The following is an 11,320-nucleotide window of genomic DNA, read 5'->3' as shown; positions in this document are numbered from 1 at the left end:
AATCCACCTACCAATGTGTGTTTTTTGAACCGTGGAAGGAAACCGGAGCACCCGAAGGAAACCCACGCAGACACAGGGAGAACACACCAAACTCCTCACAGACAGTCACCCGGAGCGGGACTTGAACCCACAACCTCCAGGTTCCTGGAGCTGTGTGACTGCAACACTAAATACAGACTGTAATGTTTCTCTGCATATTTTATTAGCCCACTTTCATGGATCATTCTCAGCACAGAGCTGGCACCAGTGCACTGGAGTTCTGGAGTGAGTGTCCACTCACTGACCACTCTAATACACACACATATTTTGTCTTTCTTTCGGCTCAAAGTTATTAGCTCATCTGTCTGTGTATGATTTGTGTTAGTCGTCCTCTACAGGATGCTATTGGCTAAAAAGATTTTGGTTGATGGACTATTCAATAGTGTCCAACAGTGACAGTGAAGTGTCAGTAAAAATGATCATAGCACTACAGTGACAGTAGAAGTGAGGAGGTGGTGTAATGGCTAATTGGCATAGGTCCAGCATACAATCAAAATGGCTTGGGAGGTGGTGCTTCAGATCCACTGGCCAGAGAAGCCAATGCTAAATGAGCCTCCCAGTTGATGGTTGATGGCCATATTGAATTTAGGGAGGACCAGGCTGAAGCAAAAAGTGTGCTGCTATGCAAAAGATACCAACATGGTCTTTCTTCCAAACGTCAAATATTTCATAAAACCACGCAATGAAATATGAAGAAGCATTCACCTCACACTAACCGATGCTAACAACTTTATATATTTAATGTCATTCTTTCACTTAATTACTTGCTATTTCTACTTAAGACCTCAACCAAAGCTTGGTGAGTCCCCCTTGAGAACAGAGGGTGTGAGAGTTTGAACCCCGTTATTACTTTCAGCCTGATGAGTGTATATTTAGTCTAATCCTGTTCACCAAATACAAACCTGCACTCTAATAGGTATTATTATGCATCACTGTATGCATGGCTCTTGCATGAGACAGGACTTCATGATGAAACATAAAGGGTTGTGTTAATAATACAGTACCATGTTAAAGAAGAGGTACTTCATTGTATTGTTTCTTTGATCAAAATCGCAGGCTGCTGTAACTACAACTGTAATAAAGCTGGCAGAGTATGCTGTTAGTATTCAGAGAGGTTACATGGGGCGAAAGTGGGAATGAGGCGACAGGTGTCATTAAATAGAAGCAGTAGTGCCCCTTGTGGAATGAATGTGGCATTGTTCTGCAGATAGGTGTGAGAATGCTTGACAGAGTAAAACAAGACTAGGCAAGCCTAGTTCTGCCGGACAGTAATCGGCTGAATAGCATTTGTCATACAGTTGTCTTCTTCTAGCATTCAAACAATTGGAAGCTTAGGTTCAAAACTGAAAAGCTTGAGAAGCTTTGGCACTCCATATCAATGTCTATTTGTTTGTATGTAGTTTTTATTTTATTGAGATTGTAATACAGCAAAATGCAGGGCAGAGCCAATAAATATAGGAATGATATAAGTGATACAGTGCTATAGTTATAAAATATTTTGTTTGAATGTTTTAGTGTTTGTAAAATGTAAGGTAAAGCAACTCAACAAAACATATCTCTTTTTAAACAGGTTAAAATAGGTCTATGAGCTATACAAACATGTTCATGAAATTCTTTGCACAAAATCACTCTCACAGAATGACAAGGTGGTTCTATGCAAATTTTCTTATTGTGACATCACAATAAGGGGAGACACCCTTTGGCTTGTAGAAGCATATAATTCCTGTCACCAAAATCTTTCAACTGACTCACAGAAAACCTATGGATGTTTTTTCATGCTTGGAGTGTTTATAGCAGCAGTAGAGACCCAAGTGGAAATACAACAGCACACAAAAACTGAGTTTTGAATAACATGTCCCCTTTAAGGAATTCAGCAGGAACTGAACATTTTCATAACATGCATAATTTGTAGTGTCAGTTGTTTCTTTCTTCATTTCTTGTAAAATATATATTCTAGATGTTTCTAACACAGAGAAGACTAAGCTTTCATTGATTTAAAAGATCACAATTATTAATTTACTCAGTGTAGTGGCTTGCTTAAAAACAAGACATCTGAGTTTGACAAACGCATTCATACCACTGTCAAATTCCCTTCACAATAATATTTCAGGCATGACATGACTTTGACCAATCTGAGCTTTAGCTTCATACTGCTAACAAAACAAATACATTTTAAAAATAGCAAGTTTCAGCTTTATTCTCTGTTCCACAACAATTTTTAATACTGGGGCCATTAGATTTATTTAGCAGCGTTAATTTAACTCAGTTAGGACGCATGTGAAGTATGTACATTGTTACAGTTTGACTGAGGGTTTTTAATGTAGCCCCAGGCTAATGAAGCTATATTTACTGGATCTTGAATATGGTTATGTAGGGTGACCAGACGTCCTCTTTTACCCGGACATGTCCTCTTTTTTAGACTTCAAAAAATGTCCGGCCGGAATTTCACAAACATCCAGGATTTTGTTTTTCTAGAGCTTACATAGAACTTCGAGAAGCGTTTCATTCACAAACTAGTCCCGCCCTCCCCTACTCCGATTGGTTCGCTTGAGTGAGAAGGGGGAGTGGTGAAGTAGCCTAAAATCTTCTGATTGGACGGTCTGACTGTAGAGCTACCGTTATTGGTCGATAACCTTCTCTGTAAACATTTAATTGGTCAGTCTGCACGTCAGTAGTCCTTGTTTACGTCAGGCAAAGCTCATGTACCTACCCTCATCTCGAGCAGCTATGCCGAAACGTAAATGTAAGTTCTCGGATGAATTAAAAAATACATTCCCATGTTTTCCCATGTGGTAGCAAATAAAGGTGTAAAGGACCAAAAAGCACACATAGGTTCGGCTAAGCATACAACGGCAGCGAGGGGCGACAGCTCATCAACCCCCACCCACCCTCCGAGACGTGTCCTCTTTTTCACCATCTCAGATCTGGTCACCCTAGGTCATGAGACTTAAGAAAGTGACTTAAGAAAGAAATTGATCTTTTTATTTTTTCTTAAGTTCATGCTTAAGATAAATGTTAAGGTAAATAGTTATTAAAAAATATATAAATAAATAAGGGGAATTGCATTTAAGAACATTCTTATGAATTTCTCAGTGCTTTCTTAAGATCCTTCATAAGTTTTTTTCTTAGTAAAGCTTTTGTGCATACAGCCTGAGGTTTTGCACATTTCAGCAAAGTTCAGTCTTTGGTCAGTGACTCTATCAGTCAGTCAGTGACTCACTGATGACACACCAGTGAGAAGTGCTGTGATATATAGCCTATAATATTATACTGTAAGTTCTCAGATAAGGTCCTACCACATAATTACCCCCATACCTATGTAACACAGGAAGCCTCCTTGTGCTCCTGAATGCATTTAAATACTGAATCAAAATCTGCATCAGTGGGCAGTACTATAGTGAGCAACATTACTTTCACAAACAACATTTCCATTGTGTAAGCTCATACTACTTTGTTTTGTTTGTGAAGTAGTCTCAGGAGACCATAGTCAAGAAAAATGTTGATTTTGGCAGGTGAAACTGTGGCCTTCATTAAATTGACATTTCTAAAATAGTTCTATGACGAATTCACCTAGAATAACATGGCTCTTTAAACAGATTGGTTTGTATTGCTAGCTTGGCCATTAGAAGCCATGGCCAGTATTTGACAAGACAGCACTATTGTCAAGCTGTGAGTTCACTGTCTTTCTCCTCTTAGGAGGATTGGTATTTCTACACTGGGAGAAATGCTCCTCCCAGAACATGTCACATCTCATCTCCATCAGTGCCCCTTTGAAGCAGTCACCACCTGCCTTGCACAGATCCACTGTATGTGACTATGGAATTGAATTGGATGGATTCTGCACACAAGCACAGAGCGAAGAGTTTTGCTAATGTCAAAGTTCTGTCTGTTTAGCTGTGTCAAAAGACCACACACCTCTGTAGTGAGATCAAAAAGAGCATTGTCGTCCTCTGGTCCAGCAAATGTAGCCTTTAAAGTAAATGTACATAATATAATGTTTGGGACAGAAAATATTCAATGAGTTGGACCATTTAAAAACACAAAGCATGACGTTCTGATGGCATCATATGCAACTGCTAATTTGAGTTGGTATAAATGCAGTCATCTTGTCTACTTTTTTATTACAGCAAATCGGCACTGCTCATCACTACAAGATATCACTGAAGCATCCTCATAGCACTAACACCCTAAATTTTCTGTGTTCCTTTCCAGATCAATGAGATGAGAAAAAATTTAATTGCATACAAACTGAACATCAAACTCAAGTCAAGCCAATTAAATGTATTTTGTTATGATTTTAGGTCCTTAATGTTACATTAATTGATGAAGCAATCACTTTTAATGAACAGTCCGGGAGGGTTATTCTTCCCTGATATTTTAAAACATTTTGGCAATATGTTTTTTTAATGACTTTACTGTATTTAGCCTTTTAAAGATACATATTTTAATTTTTATTGAACTGTGTATTTAAAAGACCTGGCTCATCCAAATCCCCCAAGTGTCCTTATGGAGAGCGAGCTCATTTACTGTTAGAAACTGAATGACTTTGACCAAGTTCTTTCTGGGTTTGATTCAGGACCTGCATGAGACTCCGAAAGATGCTGGTATTCCTACCATGCAGATGTTGCCCTAATGTCAGGAATAATGAGGAAGCATGTGGAAGCAGGCAGCAGTGTTGTTTTATATAGCAATCTTTTACAATTATTGTATCCATATTTCATGTACTTTTGTTAGGAAATGGTAATCCAACATTTGCAACAGGCAAAAATAAAGCAGGCATGCTGCGAGACAAAATTTTCTGGCCATGGCTGCTATTAGCCTACATTAAATCTCCCAACAGGTTGTTCAAATGGGCTCAATTTAAAAAAGGCTGGGATTGGCAATCCATTTTTAAGTCAAGAGGGGACAAGGCAGAGCTGGAGGATTGTGCATCTGGATGTTGTAGAGGATGGAATTTTGCTGTTACTAACACCAGGGTTTGCTAGGTGTTTGTAGCTAGCTTGCTAGCTGACTAAGCCACCAAGTAAGATATAACAAATAATAACACATACATTTACCTCGTAAGTCAGATATGTTGGAGCTGGGAATGACATCATATTTGAGTTGACTGCGTTCCAGTTAAACATTCAGAAAACCCTATTTCCTATGCTCGAAAATTCTTCAGATATAATGTAGTATTATCCTGAACACAGTTCTTGCTGACCTGTGTTTGATCACGTCCTGATTGACATTCTGAGCAACATCTGAGACACCTGAAGAACAGTTTGTCCTTGCAATCCTTTTTCCCCATTCTTTTTGGTCTTCACCAGCCAATAAGGACAAATGTTTAGCTCCAGGTGATGAGCAACATGATCAATCCTACAAAGCATTTTAATGGCCTCATGTCCCAGACCTCACTGTGTCGAAACCAATCATTCACTGAAGCGATACCAATCTAAGTGGGATTTCCAGGAATGAGGTTATTAGGACACAAAGGAAGTAAGCCCAGTGGAATGACTGTGTATATTCCACACTAAAGATTACCCATGCCAACACATTGCAATATTTCTCTCACAGCGGTAAATGTGGAGACACAAACCCATCACTAAGTTCACATGGTTTAACTGGCCGTTTTAACAGAAAATAAAAATAAGTATGATCTTGGCTCTTAACCTGTCCATTAAAACCACTAAGACTGTATATATAACATATATGATGAAACGAATACGAGCTTCAGTAAGAAGCTTATGGCCAGAAATGATAATAGGATAATTTTACAATATTTAGAGTCCTCAAACTATGTTTGGTGTGTTCTCGCTGTGTCTGCATAGCACCCTCTGCAGGGTGTGTTCCTGCTTTGCACCTAATGATTCTGGGTAGGCTCCAGACACAACGTGACACTGAACAGGATGAAATGGTTACAGTAAATGTATGTTTAAAATGTTTAATAGTAAAGTCTTGACAGGTAAACATGGATGTGTCAGTTTTTATCTGTACAACTTTCAGTCCCCAATATAGTTGCTACATTTAGTTTTTTAAATATTTGTTACAACATCAGAACATCAAACTTAGGAGGGCATACATGTTCCGGGTGTCTTTCTTTTGTTATACGACTGGAAAGGTTTATATGTTTCTTTATATGTTTTTGTACTAAATTAAATCATTGAGGTTTTGAGACCGCTGACTTATTTTTCTTGATTTTGAAGACTTTCTTGAAGTCTAACAGAAAACTGTTGGATTTATCAAAGGTTCCGTATGTTCTTAAGCCAGCAATTGTCCTTTTTTTGCATTTTTGTAACATTCTTTTGATACTCTGGGGCCATGATACAGTACTGCCAGGGGTTAAGATTCTGTATTACCTTAAGTGGGGAAGACATATTGATTTTGAGTGTAGTGAAATGACCTTCAGAAGATCAGAAGTCAGCAACAGATGCCTCACAAAAGATGGTGGGACAAAAGGTTCAGTAATCTGATTTTAGTCTGGTTTAAACCCTGTTGAGAACATCTGGTCTCTCATTAACCACAAATTAACTGGACAACAGATTTCCACTGTTTACCAACATTTCACTATAAAAACGTGTATTGTATTATTTTGCATCTATTGTTGTAATGTTGTACGTTTCTAATATTTGTTACATTTATTTCTAAATATTTGTTACATTTTTGCTACAAGTCTGAGTTCATTTTAGTAAATTCTTCAAAGTAAAAATCTGTTTCAGAAATGAACTTCCAATCCAAGGGAGACAGCTCGTTTGTTTACTAAGCCTAAATATCTACTGAGTTCTTTTACTAATTATTTTTCTTTTTTCTTTTTGTTTTCTTTTTCTTTGTTTTTTTTAATCACTTACTCCAACTTTAAGCAAAGGAAGACAATTTTACATCTTTAACGTTACACATTTTGTTGACAGATATTTACTTCAAAATGTTAAGTCAAAATATTATTTATACAATAAGTGACTATGTATAAATAAATAATTGTAATTATTTTTATTGATATTTACATGCACTAAAGTGAATAGCTTTTCACTACACAAGCAACTGCCTGGTCTTACTTGTAATTCTCAGTACAATTTCCAAGACTGAAATCCTTCAGCTCCATCTCTACAGAGCTGTTGCTAACGTCACTCGTCCACGCTGCAGAGGCTGTTACAGAGCATATTAAGCAGCAGGCTGCATCTCAGGGGGCATGAAAGACAGAGTCACATCTGTATTCTTCAATGGAGGCTGAAGTCAAAAGTTATTCTCAGAGGGAGACATTACAGTAAGATCACAACATGAATGCAGATCTAGCCATTCAAACTATTGTCAAAATGCCCTTTTTTCAGTTTTTCTCTATTTATTTTGTCATTTAATTGTAAATTTATTTATTTATTTATTTATTTTTGTTTACTACATCGTTTGAACACAGCAGCTGTCCTTCACATTGTATGAAAATTTCATGATGAATGGCCCATAGGTACAGCACCGTGGTGCAGCAGGTAGTGCCTCACAGCTCCAGGGATGTGTGGGTTCCTGCTCCGGGTAACTGTCTGTGAGTAGTTTGGTGTGTTTTCCCAGTGGCCTCGTGGGTTTCCTGTGAGTGCTCCTGTTTCCTCCCATGTTCCAAAAACATACCTTAGTAGCTGGATTGGTGACTCAAAGTGTTCATGGGTGTGAGTGTGTGTCATCCTGCGAAGGACTGGCAGCCCCCTCCAGGGTGTGTTCCGGGTTAACTAACAATACCCACCATGACTCTGAACTGGATAAGTGCTTTCAGGCAATGAATGGGCCAATTGAAATGCTCCAAAATAATTTGGAATTAAGTTTTTTTTACACTTGATACACCAAAGAAAAACACGTATCTACAAAAAAGTAACTTTTAATGGAAGTGAATGTATTCATTCATTCATTCATTGTCTGTAAGTGCTTATTCAGTTCAGGATCCAGTACCTACCCGGAATCACTGGACGTAAAGCGGGAATACATCCTGGAGGGGGCGCCAATCCTCACACATTGGAAGTAGGTGCATAAGAATATAATTTAGTTTAGTAGTTTTACATGTAATTTAGTCATTTTAGAGCATTTCTATTGTCGATTACACACATAATATATAACACAGAATTTTTGGCCATAAATGTTTTATGACACATTTTACTTTTATTTTTCCATTTCCTGTTAAGTTAGCTATCTCCTCGAAGTGTGTGGAGCTGTCTCGTGACATTGTATGAGCAACAGTTTGTATTCAAATGAATAATAAGTGTATATCAAAATGAATAATGTCATAAACATAATCAAACAAGCAACATAACAGCTGTAATGGCCAAACTCTTTGCTATAGAAAGACAGTGTTTATATTCATCTTTTCATTAGAGGGAAGCAGTGACTGAACTCTATCTCTCTTTATAACACACACAGCTCACAGGACTGATGAGAGGGAGGATGGGAAAGACTGCATCATTTATGATACAAGCTGCTTGTTTTAGTCGGACAAAACAAATATATATCCACAAAGAACAAAACCGAGCTGCTCATTATAGGCCACAGCACACATCTAAACCCAGCTGGCAGCATGAGCTACTTTCTACTGTGAAGTCTTCAATACACAGTTAATTGTGCATGTGTGTGTGTGTGTGTGTGTTGAAGTTAAGATGTAATTGCTGTTTCAGAAGTCATTAGCTGACAGCATCGACTTCTATGTCAATATACTAATACCAATATAGTAATTTTACCTATCACCATAAAACATGTGTTTTTGTATGTGTCTGTGAGCATGTAGTGTCGCATGGGTGTAATATGTAGTATTTTTTTTATCTGTCCTTAATATAGCTTGCTCCTCAGTCAAAGTCAGATACACTAGGCTTTATCTCTCTAACTGCATGTACGTTAACCCAGACCCAAAGTGCTGCAAAACTAACAAATGAGTTTCTGTGGTGTGTAAAAACTTACAGACAAAACATAATTGTTTTATCATCTTTCCCCCTCAAACATACCATTCCACCTGACAAGGCGTGAAGCTCCCGAATGTAAACAAACAAGAGACAACAGCACTTCCCCAGAATCGTCTACATTGCCTTTTCATGTGTCCCTCCTTAAAGTGTCTTTACATCTTCTGTTGTTGTCTCACATGTTTTCAGTTTCAGCTTTTTCCGAAGTAATCTGGCAGGTGATTTCATGCTTTTGGGTAAATACTTTGAAAGTTGATCCTTCAATGAAAGTTAAGTTCCTTGTTCTGCTTTTCATGATCCAAATCATGAGAAAAAAATCATATTCATTGAACCTAACTCGACTCTGCACTCTGGGTTGGTCCCACATAATTTTGAGAGCACCAGCAGCTGACTACACCTAGATAATCTTATGGATCGATATCTCAATATGAAGCATTAAACGTGGACTCATTGTGGACTAAGACCTTCAGATGTGCACACCTCGCTTGTATAATCTGCATAGAAATCACCTTAAGATCTGCACATGTTCTTAAGTTCACTATGCCGAATGCAGAGGTGTAAAAATGTGTTCTTTGGAGTGGACCCAAAATTGGAGTAGACACTAGGAACACACAGGCACAGCAAGAACACAGTGAGCTCCACACAGACAGTGACTGGAGGTGAGAGCTGAACCCAAAGTTGTGCTCTGTGATGGTCCCAAAGCTGTGCAGCAGAGACATTACCCCATATCTCACAGATGTTCTCACAGTTCTCACAGATGACTTCAAATACCAACAAAAACTCAAAAAAATAAAAGATAAACAGCACAGATATCAAATAGCTGCATGCTAATTAACATAACGCAGTGTTTGAACAAAATATTTTTCATTATTAATCCCTTCTTTATTTCCTTCCGTCTTTCAAAGTGCCTAGCGATAGTTGAGACACTGATCGTGACAGCACATTTAGATCTGTGATTTATTCCATTAGACTCTCGCTCCCTGGCCACTGTACGAGGAGTTTGCCCGAGATTTCCAAGCGGCTGAGCGCGCATAATGAACTCATTTGTGCTTCCAGGGAAAATGAGCAAAGTATTTATTTGCTTTTTAGAATAAGTTTGGGTGGCTTGTGAGCCTCGAGGGGGGTTATGCCACTGTCAGCGTGGAGAAGACTCAGACGGACATCTAGATAATTACAGCGGTGCCTTTTTTAGACCCTACTGAAGCACCACATAATCAAAGAAACCCCCACATAAAGGGGGCTTAGATCTGTGAGACTAAATGCAGTGTCCGTCCACCTTAAAATCCTTGAGGTGAATCTATTCCAGGCATTTATTTGATCTGTACTTGACATTCTTAAAGGATAAACATTTCAGCCTGTCTTAGCCTACTCCATGTTGAAGAGACAATACATATATAAAGTATCTCAGGTTTTCGGTCTTGACAATTTACCTCAGATCTATTCGTGATACGAAGAACTCCAAACTCATAACTCTATCTCTCGCTCATAAATTATATACCTGACTCTCTGCAGGAACTGTCAATTTTATGAACTGAGTCTCTTCAGTGCAATTTATCAGTTTCCACCGCGCACACAATTCATTTGTTTTTCCACCCATTTTTCTACTAGCACTGCCCCCTTTGCTTGGTTTGACTCAGTTACTGCTCAGTTACTACAGGCCAGAATGACCTTCATTGACCTTTTAGCCAAAGATCTTGCACTCTTAGAGGTACAGGCATCTCAGCACTGTAAAATGACAGCAAGTGTTAATGAACCACCGGTCAATCCTAGTGCATGGGGTGTGTAGTTTGGAAAAACTGTGGAAAAAAGAAGTAGACTGATTATGAGCATAAATATCATCATAAAACTCTATGGCCATATTATGAGTGATGCTTCTGTACTGGGGAGAATATAGCCTCTGTTGTTGCTACTCTGGGCTCAGCACTGCAGACACTGCACTATGTAACTTTTGGAGGAGGGTAGGAAACCACATTTCATTGTATTTTGAACACTATTTGCAAATGTATTTTAAATGGTCAAGACACCTGGAGAGCCTCCACATTTCAGGTTCGTTATTTGGGTTTTGGAATATTGTTTAATCTACAGTGACACTTATATGGTCTTTGTGTTAGTGTTAGAGTTTAAAAACTCCAGGAGCACTGCTGTGTCTGATCCATTTCTACCAGCCCAACAAACAACACAAGGTCACTTCATTGCTTACAATAATCTACCACCCAAAAGAACATATAATGTAGGGGGTCCTGATTACAGAAGAAAAAGGCTAACAAACCATGCAGAGCATCAGAAGAAATATAGTCTGTGATTTTAGATCTTCAAAGAGCCAGAACACCTAATATGGGCATTCAGATGCTACAGAAGAACACAGGATTTCAGAGGTG

This window comes from Hoplias malabaricus, chromosome 14 (genome assembly GCF_029633855.1).
Source record: "Hoplias malabaricus isolate fHopMal1 chromosome 14, fHopMal1.hap1, whole genome shotgun sequence".
NCBI lineage: Eukaryota > Metazoa > Chordata > Actinopteri > Characiformes > Erythrinidae > Hoplias > Hoplias malabaricus.
Note: the sequence above shows the minus strand (reverse complement) of the source record.